Consider the following 23,818-nt stretch of genomic DNA (forward strand, 5'->3'; position numbering starts at 1 on the left):
GGTCTGACACACTAAAAAAAATTCCCAGCCCTTTCTGTGATTTTTTTTTTTTTTTTCAGGTACAGAATTTTCTGCTTGCAACTACGCAGGGCATAAGTAACAGCACTTGGCTGCCAAATGTATATATATGGCTGGGATGTAAATGGAGAAAGCTGAAATTATTTGGGAAAGTTTCCATTTATATCAGCAGCTGGTTTAGCCCTGTATGTCTGCACCCCTCCCACCCTGCCCCACAAGAATTAGGTAGTTAAACTTCTATGTTACGGGGAGAAATTCTCAGATATATTCGTGTATCTTTCAAGTCATTTCTGTTGCCAGCTGGGCCAGATCCAGCCTTTATTTTGGGTGGTGCTGTTCCATCTAGGTCTATGAGTTTGCACGGTGAAGAGGAAGATAAAATTTGCTGTGCTTTTGTCCACGTTGTTTTAAAATGCCTGCTGCTTGTAAGGACACAGTAAGAATGAGGGAGATGGTTTAGTTGCCATTTTGTGCTTTTTATTCATGCTACTAATCTTTCTATAAGGAGAGAAGGGGCATTAATAACACTGAAACGTTACATGTGCAACAGTCTTGGTGTTGTCTGGACTGCATTTCTATGGCATTTGTTAACATATACTTTTCCATCACCTACTTTTTATTTCCCTTTCTTATTCCCCTGACTAGTTGGGATAATTGAGGTTTTACAGCACGTAATAATCAGCGGGTAAACCAGAAAAAGAAACCAATAAAATATACGTTCTAAATTATACTGCTGCATATGGCCTTAAGATGCATGCAGTGTTTAATGAACTCGTTTGGAAAGAGCTCTGTAAATGTCAGGGGTTTAGAACGACATGAGGTGAGGTACTGCTGCTTTTTGTCTCAAATCTAAGGAACCTAAGGTTTCTTTTGGGTAGTAAAAATCAACGTGCTAGAGTGCGTGTGTCAGGTGTACGCACAAGAAGTGGTGTAAGCAAGTCATACACCCTGCATTACACACAATGTCAGGAGGGTTTAGTGTGTTTCTTTTTTATTCCCATTAAGAGCTGCAAGTGTTTAGGCATAAATAATAGTTGATTTTCCCCCAAATGGCACAATGCAGTGATTTTGCTCTGTTTCTGTATGCTGAGAAAAAGATGCTCAGCGAATTGCAGGGTCAGAGCCTGCTTCCAGCTTCCATACAAGATTCACAAGGTGCGATTTTCCCTCTTGAATTTTTTGTTTCATTAGGAACAAACCTTGCTCCAGCTGATGTCAAAGGGAGTTTTACCCAAATGAAGCAGGATGAGGGCCAGTCTGGCCACTGCTGCTGGCAGAGCCTTCAGCGTGTCGGTGGGCCAGGCCAGTCTGTTACACGATTTTCCGCCTGTCGAGATGTAGCATAAAGGTGTGGGACGGGACTTTTTCTATGTCTGGTTTTATTTTTAAACTTTGCTTGTGCTTAGAACGGCCTAATCTGTTTTTCTTTTTTTGAAGTGTGATGATTTTCTCTAGTTAAGAGGAATTGCACAACTGTCTCTCCACATGTTTGTGATTTTAAAGCAGACCAATGGCACTGTGCACCTTTTTGGTTTGTAGCAAGGTTATTTGCAGAATTACTTTCTGACCAGGATGGCACAAGCTGTGCATAAAAGCCCTAAAATCTGCCATGCACGGGGTTATCGTGAAGTAGCTGAGTCTTTTTCTTTCAAGGGGAAAAGAGATGCTTCTCTTTATTAGGAGAAATAATGACTGTCAATATACTGTTGTCCCAAAGAAACAAGAAAGGATCTTTTTTTTTTTCATATTAATTCCATACCAGTTCAGTTCTTAAGCATAAATTTAAAAGGAAGTATCTGCCTTAAATGCTTTGTAATCGGGACAGTATAATGTTGTAGGAATTCATAAAACATTTGTTCAAATTATCAATAATGCGTTTTGAATACCAATGCAGAGATTGGCCTTAGAGTGGAATTTCAATATATTCAGACTGAAAGGTGGAGACCATGGTTGGACATTCAGCCTGTCCATATTTATAGCATCTTAATGAGCTGTGATTGTGACTGAGAGCTCAATGTTAGGGTAGAAAAGAGTTTTCTGCTGGTCAGACAAGGTGACCTCTTTCTGCTTGCTGATTCTACATTTGTTAATGTTTTTTGAAATGACAGAATATTGGAGATGAAGATAACACAGCAGCACAGGAGAAGACGGAGGAGAGGGAAATACTGTTTTCATACCAGTGTTTGCAATGGGAAATTCATATTCTTGTACCAGAGGGCCTAACCCTCCCCTGGTGTACGCTATATTACAACTCCACTGGTCTGTGGTGGAACCACCTTCATTTACACCAGAGGAGAAGTGAGGCTGAGATGTTTTGCACTAGTCCTTCTACTCTACAGAATAAATGGACAAGCAGCTAACTGTGTAAAGCCATTGCCTCCTTTCTATATATACAGGTTTTAAAAGATAAAGAAAAATGGTTTCTGCTATATTTTTTTGTGTCTGACAGCCAAAAATAACAACAAACCTCTGTGTAGTGTCCGAGCTTTATCATCACCAGGGTAGATAAGGTATATCTATGCTTCATGACTGTGCTGATGAGGAAACAGTGAAATATGGAATATTTCATTATTTTGTTCACCTTGTGAATTGCACTTTCTTGTTTAATACAGTATGCACAAGAGGATATGTCAGTACGTAGCAAAGCTGCAGTAATAATATTTTTTTAACAGTAGGTGGGTCTAAAACATTCCCATTCTTTAAATGAGGCAGCGGACCTGATTGGAAAAGCAACACACTGAAGCTTTGGTCTGCTTCATTCCCTGGGCACAAACAGTGTGTTGAATGTACCAAATTTAATCCCATAACAAAGCTGTTCAGGGCTTATTTGCTGACCTGTGAGTTTGATGGGCTGCGGGGGTCTACGGCCGCCCATCAAACCCCAAAGCAGCACTTTCTCATAATGAGAAGCAAGGGGATGTGTTCAGACTTTGGGCATCAAAGACAGGGTTGCGGCACTGGTTTAAGGTCTTGTGTGGCTGTGAAAGGAGACCACAGCAGAAGGGAGACTGCATCGGGACCCCACGGCACACTGTAACCTCAGAATGCTGGTATGTAGGTACAGTTACCTCTACCTGAGCCCTCCTCCTTCCCCCTTTTTTGAACATAAGCTCTGTGCATGACTCAGGGCCATATATTGCTCAACGGCCGCAACCTAGCTTCTGCTGGTACCGTGGCATGACTGGCGCATGCATTAGGGAAATCAGTAGTTCAGATTTTTTTCATCTGAGATATATGTATCCCATGTGCGGCACAACCTGAGCTGAAAATGGAACGGAGCAAGTCCCAGAACACTTCTTTTACGTTTCGTACAAACATGGAAGTAATCTCTCAGGTATGGATTATTTCATTAAATTCTCAGCAGCAACTGAAGAAGGTTGTTTCACTTGGGCGAAAAAGCCAGGAAAAGAGATTCTCCACGTGCTTTCAGTTATTTTCAGGGTGATGCACGTACAGCTTTCTTCTGCTTAAAGCAACTCCTCTGCCAATGATTCTGAAGCACCCTTCTGTAGGGTAGTATTGGTTTCCCAGCGGAGCTATCAGCATGCTACAGTAGGTGCTTCATTATTTTACCATTATCTTTTGGATCCTTGTTAACAGGCTTTGGGGGTGGGCCTTCACATCACAGAAATGTTTGGCTGGAAGAGAACCTGGGAAGTCACCTACTCCAGCCCCTGGCACTAAAGCAGGATCAGGACTTGCTTATTCCAAAGCTTGCAAACTGCTGTGAGAAATGGTTTGCTCTGTTCACGTGGCAAATCTCAGGGGTAGCCAAGGTCAACAGTGTTCCTTCTGGGATTCAGAGGGTCTGTATTATACAAGGTGCTTGCTTTCAGGTATTTATTTTCCTTTGCTTGTTTTGTTGCAATGCCATAGACGTAGTTGAATTCCACATAAGTGAGCTGGTGTGTTGAACCATTTGGTTGTCAGATGTGGATATTTGCAATGTCATCAATAAATGCTGGTGCATAAGTATGTTTTAATAGCAAAATAAGTTGATTTTTCTTCTTTTTAGGCAGGTTCTTCTTGCTTTGTTTCTGCACTGCTCTGACCTGGCCTCCCTACGCTGATCCCCCTGTGCTGTTCCGCGTTCTACAATTCATCACTTCCATGCACAAAATATTGGCTCGGGCTGTGGGGTAGTACAAGCTGAGCTGACCTACAGCCCAGCAAATGCATTTCTGCAGTGGATATTTCATGGTTTCCCACTGAGGTGTCACAAACCATAAAGAAGGAAACTTTTCCCCCCCCCCCTTTCTTAATTTTCTGAGATTTTTTTTGCTTAGGAAATGCTGCCTCTCTTACTGTCAGCAATCTGTTCCCTTGGCAAGAAGTATGACTATCAGGTGTTTAAAATTAAAGTTGTTAAAATCAAATTTGCAAAGGCAGGAGGGTTTGCCCCAGTGTCCTGGACATAGTCCAATTCTGGTAATTACGTCTCGCCTAACTAAATCCTTCTTGCAGTTTCATGGCGTTCTTCCTGTCCCGTTGAAATCTGCTACGAAGAACGGCTGTGACATGACATGTTAAACATCTGCTATGTTTTTACCCAGAAGTGGCCGTGCTTCAATAGGAGATGACGTGATTTATAGTATATGGCATGCATACGCACAGATTTTTTTGTTACAATGACTTCTGCTGAACTGGAGGAGTTACTTAGAAGCAGCACCTCTGAAAAAAAAAATCAGCTCGGGAACTAAATATGGATTTAAAGATCTGATTCTCTAGGTCCCTCTTTCAGATGACCTTTTCCAAACCCATCCCTTTCTTTTATAAGGAGGCGCTGAGCAGTGGCGGGTTCATGTGATCGGCTTTGTTTATAGGATAAAAACCTTCGCTCTGCCCATTAATACCCTCTGTAAAGGCAAGGAGCATTCCAAAGTGCTGAGCAGCTTCAGCAGTCGGGGGGTAAAACCAACATGTACGCACCTGCTAAATAAATATTTTCCCCAGCTTGGTATGAATGTGACGTTTCTTCCTGCACAATTACGTCGGCGAGAGGCCAAAGACATCGTTCATCCCACTGCAAAGCCGATGGGCCGGGGTAAACTGGTGATGGGAAAGGAGTGCCCCTGGGCAAGTGTTTTGCAGCACTGGCTGGTGACCTCCAGTGCTCCCTGAAACTTCGGGGGAGGATTCACGTAGCAATTAGAACTATTTTCAAAAATAAAACCCATGTATAGTCTCACAGAGTAGTGACAAGGAGGCGAAATGGAGAAAATGAGACAGATGTGCGAAGATCAGCCTGGTGTTTTGCTGCTGTAAATGAAACGATTGTGGCAGCAGTAATATAGTCAGTCTGCTGACTCATTTTCCTAAAAATTGAGGTGGTCCTTGGCCTGAAGGAAGTGGGGAGACACTCTGATGATCCCATTGGAAAAGGAAATCTCACAGGACTGGGGTGGTGCATAGCGCTTGCTTCTGGTTTTAAAGAGTCAAGCCATTTTACACTCTAAAATCAGAACATTGTAGAGAGCAGAAAAAGTTTATTAAAAATATTTTTAAATCCCTGTCTCGGATATGTCCTTGGAGCTGGAGCCATGCCACTAAGTAGGTGATGAACGAAGTCTCTTTAGAAATCTGTAATAGGAAAACTCCCATTCTAATTGTTTCAGATCATCTGCATCCTGCAGTGGGTTACACGGGGTAACAGAGACCATCTTGCCTCCCTCCTTGCCAGTGCGTGGGTGTATGTCTGCGTGCGGGGCTGTTTGCACTGACACACGGTGCATAGACCCTCCCAAACCTGCGTTAAGAAAATGTATGTGCCCAGGAAGGGCCAACCTTTCTGACCTTGCAAGCTGTGTGTCGCGCTCCCATACAGCCAAGAACCACGAGGTGCACTTTGTGGCGTGTCGAGGAAAATGGGGAACTCCAGGAATTAACGGGGAAACACCAGCGGCTCCCCTTTGCTCCCACCGGTCTGTCGGGGCACCGGGCTGGGTCCCAGAGCAGCACAGGGATGCTATTCTCAGCAGCAGCCTCCCCTGAAGGGAAAAGAGAGATGCTATGGGAATGTCTGTCCTTTCATAGGGTTTTTATACGACCCCCTCGTGCGCGGCCATCGTGGCCATGCAGATGTGCGCACGCAAAATCTCACCAGGAATATCGGGACCCTGTGGAACAAGAGTATGTTGGGCCGAGAGAGGAAGGATGGAGGTGGAGACGAGGGGTGGAGAGGCTCATGTCAGGTTCTTGAGCCATGTAAAAAGAGCATCAAGATGTCACCAGCCCTTGGGGACTAAAGCTTTATTTCTGTTTAAGAAAAATTTGTGCAGTTCAGTGCGTTTCCCCATGGTTTCAGAGTAAAAAGCTGCAGTGAAATTTCCCATTTCTTTAAACAGAGATTATTTAAAAACCTACATCATTTATCAGCTGGCTTGCCTGGCTGCAGGATGGTGGGGACAGTGCCGCTGGGTCCAGGGCAGCGCCAGTGGGAGCAGGGTACCTCCATGTTAGGCGCCACCTCTGAACCTTTCTCAGCCAAAAAAATGTCGGGGGGATTATTGTGAGCTGTAAATCAAGCACAGCGGAGATAAATAAGCTTTATGGCACAGCTACGTTATGCTACAGCTCCCCCTTCTACGAAAGCACCTTTTGCTGAGATATTGCAATAGTAGACTTTAAAGGCAGCCAAGCAGTACAAGCACATTTCTTCATTCAGATTAAAAGCATTGTTTAAATTCTTGCGGCCAGACAATTTGTCTTGTCCTTTAAAAAAAAAAAAAAGAAGCCCTACTAAACAACGAAGCAGCATAAAGAGGCTGGGGCGTAGGCTTGAGACTGCAGGGAGTTTTTAGCTTGCCTGCTGCAAATCAAGATTAGCCTTTTTACCTTTCCACAATCTTTCTGCCTTTGTTATTTGTGGTTACCACAAAATCTTATGCGAAGAGTCTCTCAGATGTTAAAATTAGATAACATCTCCAGGAAAATGGTGCCACAGTCTGGATAAACATAGCCATGAATAAAATATTTTATGTTACAACACCTTTCATCCAGAAAGAGTCCAGGGGAAAAAAACATATTTAAAACCACGTATTCAGTATTGAATAATTTATACATGTTATTAATTATTATGCATAACCACATATCTATATATAAATATATAGGGATACATATGTATTCGCATCTTGTACACAAAGACTTTTTTGCCTGATACAAAGCAATCCTGTTCTGGGGATGAGCTGGAGCAGCAGATGGGTAACACGTAACACTTGCTTTGCCTTTTAAATACCAAGGAAGCAACACAAAGCTCTTCCTGAGAGAGAGGCCTTGCAAAGGATGCATCTCAAGCTCCCCCAGGACTGCCAAGGACCAGGAGGGCGTCCATCGCAAAACACGATTTGGAAAACACCTGAGGTAACGCAGGATTTTCTGGTGGCCAGCGGCATTTGTTTGCATCCTGTCCCAAACACATCAGGCTGTGCTCAGCAGAGGTGACCACAGAGAACACTGATGATGTTTTAGGACCATGCTGTGATTTCCCTGTCTTACTGCACACTATCTGTCAGGGAAAGGACTGGCTAAAAAACGTGTCCTGGAGGAAAAACAGAATGAGGATCTTCACATCGAAGTTGTCCTACCTGGTGCAGAATAGGGTTGTCCCCCAGCACCAAAAAGCCTGGTGATGTCAACCTCAACACACATTGCCCATTGCTGTTGTACTTTAGGCGGTGGAGCAGGGGGTGGGTATATTTCAACAGGCAGTATGTGTTCATGGGCAAACGAATACCTGAATAACAAAAGGAAGAAGCCACTGGTCTACAGCCACAGGAACGTCAGTCTCACCAGTGACAAGAACCACCTGCCATGAACCCCTGTACTCCACATGTTCACTCAGCCATGCACTTCCCATCGTGTCAAAAAGAATATAACATGATTTTCCTGATAACAAGTTGTTTTCAGTCTCCATGTCAGCCTGTAAGTATTTTGCTGTAATTTGACATGGGAAGAAACCATAATTTGCATTGCTGAGGTATTCACCTCCTTTCATCTGCAGCCTGTTTTATGAAGGACATCCACACGAACGCCTCAATAGTATACACGTAAACTTCAGCACCTTACAGGTGCAGACACATAAGCAGATACATCCATGCAGCCACAGAACTCATTTAATAACACATCAGTTGTATAAAATGCAAATCTTACTCGTGCCATTTCTCAGTCCCCACCGGGGTGGTTCCAGCAGCGTGACCAGTGCTCAGCAGGGCCGTAGGATCCAGCAGCAGCTTTGCAACTCCAGATGCCACAATTTGTTTCAGCCCACTTCCAGTTTTCTTTTTTTTTTTTTTTTTTTAAACTTCTCCTCTTAGGGAATAATAACAAGATCGTCTGATAGTTTCTGGTGAAGGTGAGTGTCTGATGGGTGTCTGAAAGAGAGGAAATGACAAAGCACCCAAGTTCTTGTTCTCACAGAGCAAACATTTGCAGTGAGTATGTTGGTGTGCTTTTCTCTAAAAAAAACCCCCTCAAACACAGGGTTTCATGCTAAGTGCAAATAAGCAGACTGCTCTGCCTTGCATATTTGTACATGAATCCAGCCCAGTGGAAAAAAAAAAAAAAGACCATTGAAGGCATTGAAAAAAAAATAAAATCGGTGCGTGGAAAGGGGCTTAATACATTCACAACGTTATTTAGCTCTAACAAAGAGCAGCAACCCCAGATGACCTTCTGGCTCCTGTCTCCACCCAAGTTCCTGGCCTCTGTTCAACGTCCTGGCAAAAGTTGCAGACATCCGCAACACAATGCCAAGTAGCTGTTTTGTCTGTAGATATGTAATAGAGATTAGCCGAGTGGTGGTGGGGAGCTGCTACACATAAACCAGCACCTCCAAACAGGGAGCTGGCATCCAATTCCCATCAAAGAGCCTTTCTCCCGGCAGTGCCAAGCACCTCCTTGAGACTTCGGTGGCTGGGTAAGAGACAAAAATTTCCACCGCTTCAGCTCATGGGCAGGGGGGGGGTTTACACGCTCCCCTCCCGAGCCCCCTCCCACATCAGTGCCCAGGCGATTCTTTCGTGTCAATGATTAACTCGATGGGACGGGGCTCCGCTGCCCTCATGAAGGATGGATTGAGCGCAGGGCCCATTACATCATACCTTTCTGATGTGCTCAGCCATGGATCACTGATTTGCCTCCGACTGCACGCTAGCAAAGCTGACACTTGAATGGAAAAGGGAATGTAACCCCGTGCGCATGGCTTGTTAACACCTCCCGTGTGTGATCGCTTTTAAAGAGACGCCTGAACCGTGCCCGTAATGGAAACGGCTTTTGTTTTCCCATAGTAGGCTTTAAAAGAAAAATTTCAGTTTGACTTTAAATACTTTTTTTTTCCCCTCCCTTTTTCCACCGGAGACAGGAAGCGGCTCTTTCATGCGTTCAGAAATACAAATTATGATTGGCAGCACATTAGAGTGCAGAAAAAGAGCTTTTGAAAGAGATCCTGGAGGAGCGATCAAGGCAGATTAAAGGTTAGGCCCTGCACCTAGCCGGCCAATCTCCTTGAGTCACACCCCCCCCCAGCTCCTGGGAGTGAGTTTGTATTTTTGTCACAGAACTGGCCAGACCTGCAATTTCAGGAAAAAGCAAAGTGGGAAGGGAAAAATGCTGGGCTCTCCCTCTCCCTCTCCTTCTCCTTCTCCTTCTCCTTCTCCTTCTCCTTCTCCTTCTCCTTCTCCTTCTCCTTCTCCTTCTCCTTCTCCTTCTCCTTCTCCTTCTCCTTCTCCTTCTCCTTCTCCTTCTCCTTCTCCTTCTCCTTCTCCTTCTCCTTCTCCTTCTCCTTCTCCTTCTCCTTCTCCTTCTCCTTCTCCTTCTCCTTCTCCTTCTCCTTCTCCTTCTCCTTCTCCTTCTCCTTCTCCTTCTCCTTCTCCTTCTCCTTCTCCTTCTCCTTCTCCTTCTCCCTCTTCTTCTCTTTTTCTTCTCCTCCTTCTCCTTCCCCTTCCCTTTCCTCTTCCTCTTTCCTTTCCTTTCCCCTTCCCCTTCCCCTTTCCCTTCTCCCTCCCTTTCCCCTTTCCTTTGCCCCTCCCTTCCCCTTTCCCCCTCCCTTTCTCTCCCCCTTCCCCTTCCCCTTTCCTTTCTCCTTCTCCTTCTCCTTCTCCTTCTCCTTCTCCTTCTCCTCCTTCTTACTTATGTATGAGGTATAAAGACAACATCAACTGTTAAATGTTTTGCTTCAGCATGTGTTCGTTATTGCCATTTTTATCCTTTTACCAAGACCACTGTGACTGGGGAATGACTGCAAAGGAAGCTGCTCTAAAACACGTTAATTCTGTATAAGGTAGCATGTCCATTTATATTGTATGTTATAGAATATGTAATAGTTATGTAATATGTTATTAAATTCCCATTGTGCTAATATGTCAGGTGAATTTAATAGTGGACTGTCATGAGAAATCAAGCAAGAGAGCATGAGGTCTCAGTTAAGCCCACGGATTCAGTAAACACTTTGGGTTTGCTAGGAGAGGTGGCCCAGGCTGCCTGCCACGAGGCTTTGCTTCCTGGCCTAGCCAAGTTACAAAACTTGTCCTTCAGGACCACCACTGAGGACCAGAAGAGCCAGATGACAGTAGAGCTTTGAAGAACATTTTTTTTTTCCCCTCTCAAAAAGGGGCTCCACTACTGGTGACTGGCTCCAATCATGGCATGAAAAGGGCCACCCTCTGGAGTGCATCAGAAATGCTTGGCAGAAACCTTGCTGTAATCATTTATGCTTTGTTCCTATGACTAAATAAACAATACCTTATAAGAAGAGGATAATAAATAAATATAATATATCCAACATTGGCCACTGTTTTGCAAATGGAAGAGTGACAGATGCCAACCTCACATGGCTGTTCAGCCTGAAAGCGTAAGTAAACAGAGCATCATAGTTTGAGGTCTGATCCTAGAATGGGGGAAACCATGATGATATAGGAGGGGGTCACTTAGAAAGAGCAGCATGTGGGCAGAGATGTTCTTCCTGCCCCCAGGCTCTTTTGCCTCCACCTCTGGAACAGGTTGGGATTCATCTGGCAGCACAGCTTCGTGTGGGAGGATGCTGTGCGTATACGTTCCCTCTGGGAATAATTAACCAAGGTCAACATTGCTGGATCCTTGGATGGGAAACCGTCAAGGAAAACCCAAGCACTACAGAAAGTGGTGCTGGTAACTCGGTATGTGGGAAACCATCCATGAGCCAGGTGGGAACCAAGCACTTTATGTAGCACTAAGGACCTTCGTGGCAGTATCACTCCTGGTTGTTAGCTTTAATCTCACACTGCACAACATCTACAAGCCCCTACATCGCAAGCCCCTGATGGCAGCTCCAGACCCTGGGAATTTTGCTGAGGTTTTGTGTCTGCAGCCAGCCACCTTGCCTGCCCTCTTCCCTGCCTCCCTCCTCTGTGTATTTGGTGTTTATTCAAGCAGGGGAAGTCCAGCACCCTCAGATGCTCTGTTTCTGACCTCCAGGCACTCCAGCATATCCCTATCTGCTTGCTCTGCCCCTAGAGAGGAATGTGGCAGGCTGGTTAAGCAGGCTGACCCCACAGCATGGGCAGCTTTAGTGTGGGTTACTGGGCGTTACCCAAGGTGGACACAGCAGCTTGATGTGATGTGATGTGATGTGATGTGATGTGATGTGATGTGATGTGATGTGAAAGCAGTTCCAGTTTTTTTCCACAGCAAATCAGCACGTGGTAGTACGTATGGGGAAAAGCCGGTCACTTCACTTTGGCTGCTTGCGAGCAACTTCCAGCCTATCCGAAATCTTAGAATCATAGAATCGTTTAGATTGGAAAAGACCTTTAAGATCATCAAGTCCAACTGTTAGCCTAACACTGCCATCCCACCACTAAACCATGTCCCTAAGCACCTCGTCTACCCGTCTTTTAAATACCTCCAGGGATGGGGATTCGACCTCTTCTCTGGGCAGCCCGTTCCAGTGCTTGACTACCCTTTCAGTGAAGAAATTTTTCCTAATGTCCAACCTAAACCTGCCCTGGAGCAACTTGAGGCCATCTCCTCTCATCCTAAGGTCATTTCCCCTCATCCTAATAGCACGGCAATGACAGAAAATGGAGATCCCAACAAGCATGTGCCCTTGCACTTTTCACAGAAACAGGCTTTTGAGACTGAGCCATTGGTGGACTCCAATCCTACCTGCTCAGCCCTCCCATGCTGAACTGCTGTTTGGGGTAGTGGCCACAACACACGTCACACTGTACACTAGAAGAGCAAGCATGGCCACTGTACTTTTGCCCAAGAGATAGCAGCATTTTGGTTTTTGGAGAAGTGATCTGTATCCAGTTTGTAAAATGCTTCTGAATCCTTTGAGAAGGAGGATGTTGATAAATGATTTCCATCCCACTATTGTAATTCCTCTCCTCCACATTTTTTCTCCAGTTCCCTGTACAATTGAAACCCCTTCTTCCTTTCCTCTTTTGAACAGGGATTGCCTGGGGTTTTCTTCAGCTAATAATGAAAATAACAAATGCATACTGGAGCCTTGAAGAGAACTGTGCTTGAGAGCACTGATACGTTGTGAAGATGAGAGGGTGAGAGAAGAGACCTTTGGCTGTGATGAGACCCAGATGTCCCATTCTGGATGTGTCCAGCAAAGTTACTATGTCAAGTCTTTGTTTAAATTGGGTCCCACTACACAAGCCTATTTATTAGCATAACAAAGTTGCAGTGGCCAAGGAGAGGAAAAAAAGACTTGCCTAATGGAAATGAATTGCGCAGCATAACCTGGTGGTACATAAGACTCTATCATGGTATTTAATGTCTCTCCCCACGCTGAAAGAAAGAGTCTTGACACAGGCGCCAGTAGGTCTGTAGAGCCATTGGTAGACAGCCAGGGCATACCATTTAATGGAAGGACATCATTAAATATGCCTTTATTTTTATTACTTTGTAATATTATTATGCAGCTGAAATAAATCACAAGTTGTTTTTAGTGGGATTCAGTCACAGGCCACAAAAGCAGTGAGCTGGGGGGCTTGCTTCTCGATCTCGCTGTAAGCAATCTTCCACACTCTCTGCAAAGAGCAAAACTTTCGCATGAGGGTCAGCCCATGACCTTTTGCTCTTTCAGTATTTATTAAATGCATTAATAAATGAGTACAACTTCTTGAACTCCCAGGACCAAGTTCTAGGCTCCTGCAGCCCAAGCCTGCAGGCAAACATGGGCTACAGGGCCCCCAGACCAAACTGGATGGCTCGCTACTGATTCTACATTACTACCTCACTGGCCCAGGGCTAACATGTGCCAAAGGAGAAACAGGAGAGGTCTGGTGGAGACCAAAGGTGTTCCACCTATCTTGCATGGTACCTGCACAGCTCCCAGGTCCCCTCCAAAATCAGGAAGGTGCAAAGGTGCTGCATGCTTGCCTATGTAGTTAGCTGCAGCGCAGCATCAGTGACCTGGGGAGGGAATTTGGCTCAGCCTCCCACAGCCAGACAGGCAAAACATGAAGCCTTCAGGCATACAGCAGAGAAGTTAAAAAGGAGACATCAAAATCTGTGCTTGGGTCTTCACCAAACTGACTGTGAAAAAATATTTCAGAGGACTGATTGCCCCAAGAACCCCCTCCTCACTTCCGTACATCAGCCAGGACACAGCACGTTGGTTTTAAATAGGATGGATGCCCAAAGCTTTTCTACACAGTCACGTATTCTCTTATCTCACATGGAAGTAAGAACTTTGTGGTGCCCAATATTCCGCAGAAAAACGAAATGTGCCAGCAGGATTTTCTTACCTGTATCATGTGATAATTTTAGCTTAACACATTTTGTGTTTACTCTGCTCCCAGTCTCCTCTGAAAGGGCTCCTAGGTGTGCAAGCTCCTCCTTGAACATTTCTTTTCTCTTTTTTTAGTTTATAAAGACTCAGATTATTTCAGTGGGAGGAAGAATGACAGACCGTGATTTAGAGAGTACTGCTGAAATACCGGCGTTGTTTGCGTAAAACACACATTAGTTTCCTCTTGTCACCCTTAAGATACCTTTTTATTTCTTTTTGTCAGGTAAATGTTAACAGGAGGTTTATCATTAATCACCTTTGGGTTTTTGTAAGAGTTTATATTATTCACATGAACAGTGTGTATTGCAAGACTCCTTTTTTCACTTTTTAGATACAAATTACTGTGAGCTTGAGTTTTGGCTAAGCTAAAGCTGAACTGAAATAGATGAGCTCTGCCTCAGAAGGAAACCTCATAAAGCTTCAGCTTAAGTCCAGTTAAGACACAAGTATCGCCTATTTGGATAATGAAATGTGTGCAGACGAGAGAGATGAGTTACCGTGCATCAGGGTCACAAAGAAACATTAACAATATGATGCTGAATTTGAGGAAGTCATTCAATTCACCCTTTGCACACATTCAAAAAAAAAAAAAAAATCGTTATGTCCTGTTCTTTTCTGCGGTAAATTTGTATCGCAGTCAAGCTTATTCTTACTGTGGCAAGGAGCAAGAGGTAGGCTCGAAAGCAGGTCTTATCATGCGTTGCACAAATGTCAAAAAGGAGACAAATGACTGCTCTTCCAAAATTTCAGCCAATACTTTGACACCCCTGTGAAAAGCACTTCTGCTTGTGATCAGAAACAAACTGGAAGAAGACCTCTGCTATTTTGTAACCAAAGACCAGTTAATACCTTGATTTCTACAGAAGTGACATCCCCAGTGACTTCCATCTATTTCTCTGTCAGCAGCACATAGCTCATGCTCACCATGTGGGTATGGGCAGCAGCAACAGCCACAGGACAGACAGGATCTGCCCAGGATATTTTCTTTCTAAATGAAAAAGGGGATGTGGAAGAGACAATTCAGAGTAACATGTGAAAGAGAGATGGTAAATCCCAGCCCAGATGCTAACTGGTTGTGCTACAGATCTCCCAAATCACCTCATCTCAGTGTGCTTCAGGGTACGTGTCTAAGATGACAACTCCTTCATACAGTCACAGCAAGAGGAAGTTGTGAAGGGGCGGGCAGGGAGCGGGGGTACAAATGCAACCACTCCAACAGCTCCCAAAACATCAAGACCATGAGGGAGCCTCCAAAAGGACAGGTCTGTAAGCGGAAATATTCAGCATCGCCTGCCAGCACTGGTTTCATTATTAGGCCTTGGCATCCTTCTGAGGAGGAGGAAGGTTCCTTCTATGTTTTTGATTACCCTTCAGCTCCTGTTCCTGGACTGGAGGAATGCCTCCTTGCCACGTCTTCTTTACATCCCTCTGCTATGCACACACAGAGACACGTGCACGCACGCACACACACACAAACTTACTTGCATTTGGGACATGGATTACAGAGGGATTCTGTTCATAAACCTAGAGGGACCTGTGCTCCCAGCCTGTCTCTTCAGAGCACTAATTCCCCCCTCCCTCTTTTGCTATGTTTGCCAGTGGAAAAAATTAGCAAACCCTATTTACAAATATTTTTGCCTCTTGGCCCTCTGCCTAATGCTGTGCTATTAAGGCTGTCGTTGTTCCACTAAACAATTGCCAAATATTTTTGCATGCATGCATTGGCTTGCTTTTGAGTTCAGATATTCTCGTTCCACCAACTGCCACCCTTTGCTTAATTCAAGGTGAATGCTCTAGACTTCGAGCTTGTCAGAAAATTTCCCCTTTATTACACCGCTAAAATATACTATCCCAGCAACAATGGTAAAATTCCTCCACTAAGACATTTTCCTGCAAGCTGTTTTTCTGTCCCAGCCTCTCCTTTTATGATAGAAAATGCTCTGCTCGCATTGGAGCAGCATGCCTCAAAGCCTTACACTTACATCAGATGAGGTCAAAGAGGCTGTAGCCAGTGAGATCTCAGTGGAATTCGGGTACCCAATTCCAAAAACTGTGTCCTGGAGAAACGTTTTCTCAGCTGGAGCCTGATCCCGGAGACAAGTAATCTCCATTTCTGCATGCCCAAAGACATCTGAGCAGCTTAGTCTCTAAGCCGAGTTACGATCAAGGAACAAAGTGTTTCTCCTCCTCTTTTCCCTGAGGCTGTTGACCTAGTAACCATTCTCAGACAATATTTTCAGGATTCTCCTCCCTCCAAAAGGCCGTGGTGGCCAACACTTTCTTTTAAAGTACAGAATGAAGCAGGGGTCCACCTTCGCCTTCCTGACCTCTTCCTTTTTTCTTTACCCCACTGTTGGTTAGAGCACTGGCCTAGAAAGGCGGGTACCTGCTTTCCCTTCTCTCCATCTGCAGGGACTTAGTTTCCTGGGATGCCTTTAAGGAGCATCTGCCATCCAGCTGGGGACCAGATGTGTTTGAAGGATCACTGCCAGAGTGAACTGTTTTTCTGCCTTTTCTAGTCAGTGGAGAAGTGTCTCAGGTCTACTGTGTGCCTGTACTGGCCATTTTGAGTAGGGGTTGATGCATTAGTGTCTGGTGAGCATATAGCAAGGGCAATGGTAATGCCATAATGCTTTGACACATGCCATCAACATATACAGCCCATGGATGGCCTCACCTTCCTGTTGTACATCAGTTTGGTACTCAGACAAAATACAGACTGTACGCACAAATTATAGCAACTCTATTGATAAAAAGAAACTTCACACATGCTCATTCACTCTTTTAATTTCTGTGCAAGTACATTCATGCTGCTGTGTATGGTGTTTAGTCCCAAATGTAAGGGATGATACAGTTTACTAGCATTTCAACAGCAGCTGAAACAGCCAATGATAAATGGATGTTGAAGAGCAGTCAAAGTAAGCAAGTTTCATATCTGTAATTGCAAATGGTAGCATGGGAAATGTGATTCTGAAACAACAAAAGAAAGATTTATGTCTCTAATGAAAACAGCTCCAATGTCAGATAGAGCATAACTTCCCAGACAAGATAAAAACACAAGAATTATCTCCAGAAATTACTCAGTGAAAAATTCTGAATAACAAATGCAGTTGAGAAAATTGCTCGGACAGTTTGCAAACAGGAAAAAAGGAGGACATAACAGATTTATTAATCATGATGATTTATGCATCTAGTTTTACTAGCAGTGCAAGACAATAAAGTAAAGCACAGCCAAGATTTCCTCTACACTATTTGGTCAGTCAACCTTCATCCTGGCCTGAGACACTGCAGGTTTTAGGCCAGTCCTGCCAAGCTCAGTGGAGTTTCTAGGATCATGAAGTACCAATATACAAGATCCAGATGGTCTTCAGGAAGAGCATTCCAGCATTTGATTCCTTGTCTCTGCAGTTGAAACCTGATGCTATCTTAGATATGACTGCAGACACATAAAATCCTGTCTGTATAGCCTGACCTAGCTAGTTTATGGCTAGCCCTAATAGTGCAGGTGAGCCACGCAGCCTTTAGTTCAGGCAACTGCACGGAGCACACACTGTTTTGAAGGACCGCTGACTCCCATCCCAACCACACACCACAGCCCAATGCCTGTCCCTTCCCTGCTCTTGTTGCTCAGGCTGGCACATGTGGAAATCCTACCTCTTCCTTTGCTGTGTAAACACAGCTTATATCATCAACACCTTCTTGGCCCTCCGGTTTGTCATCACATCCAACTGTACTGATTTAACCCTACATCTGCCCTCAGGAGAGAGGGGACAAGTTAAAACATAGTCCTCCTTTTATTTGGCTGTTCAATGCTAACAAACACTGAGCAACCGATCACACTTACCTAGACAAAGCCTTCCCTTTCGGGGTTGGCCAAAGGTGTTTTTTAATTCCAAATTCCCTCACTCTCCCTTGTCAGACGCTAATGTGAATACTCATCTTGACCAGAAGGATAACAAACCTTGTTGTCCAGGTGTAAATACATACAGTGGAAAGATTGCAGCATGACCAATTAAGCTGGATTCTTCCCATAGAATCATGGAATAATTTAGGTTGGAAAAGACCTTTAAGATCATCAAGTCCAACCGTTAACCTAACACTGCCATCCCACCACTAAACCATGTCCCTGAGCACCTTGTCTACCTGTCTTTTAAATACCTTCAGGGATGGGGACTCAACCACTTCCCTGGGCAGCCCATTCCAATGCTTGATAACCCTTTTGGTGAAAAAAAATTTTCCTAATGTCCAATCTAAACCTCCCCTGGTGCAACTTGAGGCCATTTCCTCTTGTCCTATTGCCCATTACCTGGGAGAAGAGACCAACACCCACCTCGCTACAGCGTCCTGTCAGGCAGTTGTAGATTGCAATAAGGTCTCCCCTCAGCCTCCTCTTCTCCAGGCTAAACAGCCCCAGTTCCCTCAGTTGCTCCTCACACGACTTGTGCTCCAGACCCCTCACCAGCTTTGTTGCCCTCCTCTGGATGTGTTCCAGCAATGCAACGTCTTTCCTGTAGTGAGGGGTGCAAAACTGAACACAGTCTTGGAGGTGCGGCCTCACCAGTGCCGAGTACAGGGGCATGATTTCTTCCCTGGTCCTGCTGGCCACGCTATTCCTGATACAAGCCAGGAAATGTGCCATGCTGGGTGTTTTCTTAGTGCTCTCTCAATGAACAGCCATGCTGGGACACGCTGTGAAGAGAAAGTCAGAAGACAGAGCCATGAGGACTGTTGAGCATCTTGGTCTTAACCATCCTGTCTATCTATTCAAACTATGCTCCAGGACTGCATCTCTAACTAATCAGTGACAACTTAAGACACAAGTTTGTGATCTTTAGATTTATATTAAGAAAGTTTATGATGTTGCAAGAGTCGGTGACAGTACACTGTAGTTGAGTAGGGTTTAAACACTGCTTCAGAGTCACAGGAGCACAAGGCCACCTAGAGCCGCTTTTTATTATATTTCCAGATCACACCACAAACCCCTAAGATTGCGAGGGTGGAGAACATTTTCAGAATACATGCAAATCTCTTTGGGTCTTGTATATCCACTGTGAAAGAAACACAGTCAGTTTTAGCAGGGATTAGAGTCAAACCTTATTCTGTAGCTAACTCTCCTAGTCCAGCCTGAGTTGCCCCACTGTGACCAACTACCCTTAATTAAAGAAAAGGAAGCAGGCAGATATCCACTTTGCCATCTCCATCATTAACTCGTTTTTATGGATGCTGCCAGACCCTGCACACATCTCAGGCCAAGTCTCCGTCATGCCCAAGAAGTGGAATTTAACCTTCCTGGTGACCTAATCATGGCATCATCACAAACGAGGTCTTATAACTTAGTGCCGTAGGGCACTAAAGCAAACCAGCGGGCTCAGGCTTTGCATTTCATTTCTTAATAAAAATGACACTGGTGTAATTGTCCTTGATGGAAATGGAGGTGACTTAATGCCTTAAGAACTGGGTAAAGCTTTGTAACCTCTCTCCAACTCCATTCAAGCGCTCTTCCTTATTCACTGGCGTAAAGAGGACTGTGCTGGAGGCAGTTCAGTCCAGTTCAACAAAACAACTGTTAAATATCACCAGCTGTCAAAATCATGCCACTAGGGAGACCCTGCTCCATCCTCGCTGCATCCTTGTGCTTCCCAGACTCGGACTGTGCACCGCTTCAGGCCTCCCTTCCCAAATCCCTTACGGTTACAACCAAGAAAGCTGCATCCCACCTTCCCCCAAACCAATGTCCTTTATGTTTCTTGAGGAACGTGCATCACCTCTGTATTTTAAGGCTGCGGTAGAAGCCAGAGACCCAAACCAGGCTAGGTTTGAGCCCATGGCCTAAGGGAGCCCACCCAGCACAGCTTGCCGTGTGATGAAGCAAGGCAAACAGACAGAAGGGCTGTGCGCCGGCAGCGTGTCTAAGGTGCAAGTCAATGCTGCTTGTAAATAAGTCTTTCACCCCCCTCACAGAAACACCCTGCCCAAGGGTCCTCTACAGCCCTTTTCAACAACTTCATGAGAGACGTCCCACCGTCACATCCCTTTACGGCATTTGCTTTTAAACATGGTCCCAAGCCCTTGTATAACTTAAAAAACAGAATGTAAGGGTTTGTAAGTAAATGAAATAAATTAATTTTCTTTGCAGGAGAGGAAGGGGTGGAGTCTGGGGAATCTGGCCACAGCTTAAGCACCGGTTTTGTGGTCCGGGATGTCTCTACCATCCTTTCACGCTGTTTTTTTCAGGCCTAAATCAATCCCAACCCTCCGTTACCCTCCACACACACATGATATAGAGCCCAAAATGACAGGCAGTCATTCAGACTAACTGGCTGGGAACATTTTTAAAAGATTTTTTCCTCTGCCAGCTCAGATCATATAGTGGCCATACACACTAACCTCCACCACCAGCTATTAGCTGGCTGTGAAATGGGGTGACCAGACGATGTATCCTGACTAGCTAGAGCTCAGGGATAGAGCACAGCATTAAAGGAGAATTGTGGAGTGCCTGGGATACTTTAGCATATAAAACACTTCCCACCAAATGCAGCTCAAAAAAGGTAAAGTGAAATGAAAAGGGTACAAATGGCCACGAGTGAAGCATTAAATCAGCCGGTTCTGGACTCCTTTTTCAACGCTATTGCAATGCGGCTTCTGAAACAAAAAAGATTGTATTGAGCTAGTGCAAGTGGAAAATTGGTTCTTTGACCAAAAAAAAGCAGGGGAAGGAGGGAGCTGTGTGGGAAAGAGATTCTTTTAAATAATCTTTTTTTTCTTTTTTTTTGGCCTTAATTGGAGAATTGAAAAAATAAATTAGAGGTTGGCAAATTTTCATCAAAACATTTCAGTAGCCAAAGCCTAAATTCTGGCTTTAGTTCACTCTACCAATGACAATATGCTCTGAAAAATGTCAATAATATGAGAAAACGTTATTTTGGTTTTCATTTTCCACAGAAAAGCCTCATCTTCAGCGCAACTCTCATTTCAGCCCGTACCGGTCACAAGCTCCACAGGCAGATAGTCTCTCCCTCAGCCGACTCCTCTCCACCAAAACTTTCCTGGGGAAGGGAAGACAAGACAGAGGAATGGGAGGAAAAGAGGGCCAGTAAAGGAGTCTCAATGAGGGGTAGGACAGAAAGGGATGCTGGACAAAGAAGGAGGAGGAAAGGGCCCAGCAGAATGCTGGGGAGAGAGAGCAGGAAGGATGAAAGAATGAACAGTGTTATTTTTTCTCCCCCCTCCCATGACAGTAACCTTAATTTTCTTTTCTTCATCTGTTGTAGGAAACCCAACAGGTTTTTGCTTTAAGTGGTAAAAGCAAAGGCTGGGAAAGGAAACAGAGTAAAGTGAGTTGTACAAGGTCACAGCCCATTTCACCTCCTGAATCCACGTCCACCCCTTTGTCCACACTTCTTTAGATTTAACTGTCATTTACTGATCTCCTGCCGTCTATTCACTTCCTAAGCAGCCCATAGACAATGAGATGGCAATGAAAATTTTAAGTGAAACTGATTTAACATTGCAGCGTTTGAGAAAGTTATGTATCAGCAAGTATCTCTTTAAAATGCTACAAAATCCATTGCTCTGAGGATGTCTGGCATGCAAGACAGAGGACAGCCTCGGTTCTGAGAACTGATCTGCCTTGCATTTTCATGACACAGGTACAGACACTGCTTTTTGTGTGGACTGTCAAGAGAGATGTCGTATTTTGAAAATGCCTACCCACATGCGATAGTTCAGAGAAGAGCTGTTTGGAAGCAGAGGGTTCAGGAGCTGGGAAATATTTGCAGAAAAAAATAATTTTCTGTACTACTTTTCTTTCAGAATGCAATGGGTAAATTACAAGCCTGTATTGAAGAAATTGAAACAGAAGATTTTTCAGGCATCCAAAATGGATTCACGCACTGTTTTGTTTGCAAAATATTACTTCTTCCCTTGAAAATAAATGTCAAATGGGGGTGGAGGCGCTTAGCCTGGGTATAGTATTGACTATTTCTTCCTTAATATGCCTATGCAATTTATCCTTCAAGGTGTCCTTACCACAAAACCATCCAACCATGCCAGGTAACTGCAGGGCTATGGATGAAAACAAACACAAGAGCTATTCCTAGCCCATCCTCTTCTCTGTAAGCTCCCTTAGTCCTGCCTGGGCAGATGGACAGCAGTCTAACACTGCTGCCAAAAAAACTCCCCGCAGAGTTGCTAGCAGAGCTTGTTGGCTGTCAAAGACCTGGCTTGGCTGCTACTGGCCAAGTGGCTGCAACAGGGCAGAGCTTGGAGCACTCTAGGCACTGAGTACATACTAATTTTTTGGAGGGCAAGGAGGTTACAAAACCCTGTCGCTGCTTGGCTGCCCAGCGGATCTGGTGCATCCCCACAAGTTCTGGTGGCTTGTGGGGCACATGGGTGAGATGTTTGCTTTGTCTTTGCCTTGGCCCCATGAACACATGGTGCACGTCCCTGGGACACCGGGTTCCTCCTGGAAAAGGTGCACTCCCTTCTCTTGAAAGCTTGGCAAGAAGCAGCGGTGAGCTGAGGTCATTTGCGTCCAGCTGAGCTGAGTGACGTGCCAGTGGTGCTGGTGCCCAAAGCTGGGGCTAGGGGAAGAAATGAGGCAGCAGGCTCTGTTGAGGACATCACCACCCCCACAGATGGGGGATCCTTTATGCCAGGGATAGCCCCGCTCGGAAACCAAACAGTGAGCTCCTCTTTTCACCTTCGAACAGTCCTTTGGCAGTCGGACACCTGAGTATTTCAGTATACAGCCTCTGGAGTCTGGAGGTTGTTCAGACCTGGACTATGGCACACAAATGCCCTTTTGGAACTGCAGAGCCAGGGGACTGTGTCTGCTGAAGTAGAAATCTTCTAAGCAAACTTACTTCTCGTTGAGCGGTTCCAGACTGCAAACCATAAAAACTTACATCATCTGTTTAGCCATAGAAGTAATCATAGGAAATACTTTTTAATGCTTTACAAAGAGCTGTTATTTAACTGCATTTTCCCCCTTTTTATTTTTTCCACAAATGTTGCAGATAAACATACATTCCTCAACAGGTTTTTACAGAAAGTGAATTTACCGCTGCTGACTGTGAGTACTTTTGGTGGAAATCTCAGGGTTGCACTCATGTAACCATGGAACAGAAATGACATTTTGACTATCTAAACACTTGTAGGCAAGCTACAAATAAATGATTATTCACAGAAATTATGGACAGTATTATTTCAAACAACAAACACATTCAAGAACATCCAGGCAGGCTCACAGATAGTTTGCAAACAGAAAAAAGGCCAAACACTTCCATTCAGTTACTTGCTGTAGATTATTCACGAAGCTCTAATAACAGCTCCCTGTCTCCATGAGCCTGCATCAGATGCGGTCCAAAGCTGGGATGGTGGTGAAAGCTCCCTCTCTATCATTATGAAAACCCATAGCTGAAGCTTTTTTTTGCCCATTCATTTCTACAAAAGAAAAGCAAAGGATGGGATTTTCTTCACAGGCATTGGTTTGGAGTTGCTTCATTTCAGTGCTATGCAGATGTTTTCACTGTGGTTTTGCAGGGTGACCAGGAACACCTGTTAACTTTAAAAGAAAAGCACAAATTCCCTGCAAAGCCTTTTTTGTTTCTCATCCTGTAACTATCTGGTTTTTACCTTATGACAGCAAACACAGCTTGCAACTGACATCGTTTGGAAGCTGTGAAAAATAGTGATTGCTGTTGATCGGTGGCTGGTTGCACAGCGTATGAGAAACACTCTACCACCGGCTGCCCTTAACGCAGCCACCAGGCTCTCAGCCAAACCCCCTCAGCAGCTCACAGCTTCCCACCACCACTCTGCAGAGGTGGCACCTACCTCCCAGCAGTTCCCCCTTCCCTTGCTGATGGCATGAAGTACACCCACATCATACTTGGGCCTCAGCCAGCTGGGTTGCCCACCACCAATATCCTTCAAGCAAAAGCATTAGGCCCTCTCTCCCGAGGTAGGGAGCTGAAAAAAGCCCTGCTAGCCCTCGGCAGGGGGTTCCCAGTGGGG

Source organism: Egretta garzetta, unplaced genomic scaffold (genome assembly GCF_000687185.1).
Source record: "Egretta garzetta isolate BGI_Z169 unplaced genomic scaffold, ASM68718v1 scaffold293, whole genome shotgun sequence".
In the NCBI taxonomy this organism is placed as follows: domain Eukaryota; kingdom Metazoa; phylum Chordata; class Aves; order Pelecaniformes; family Ardeidae; genus Egretta; species Egretta garzetta.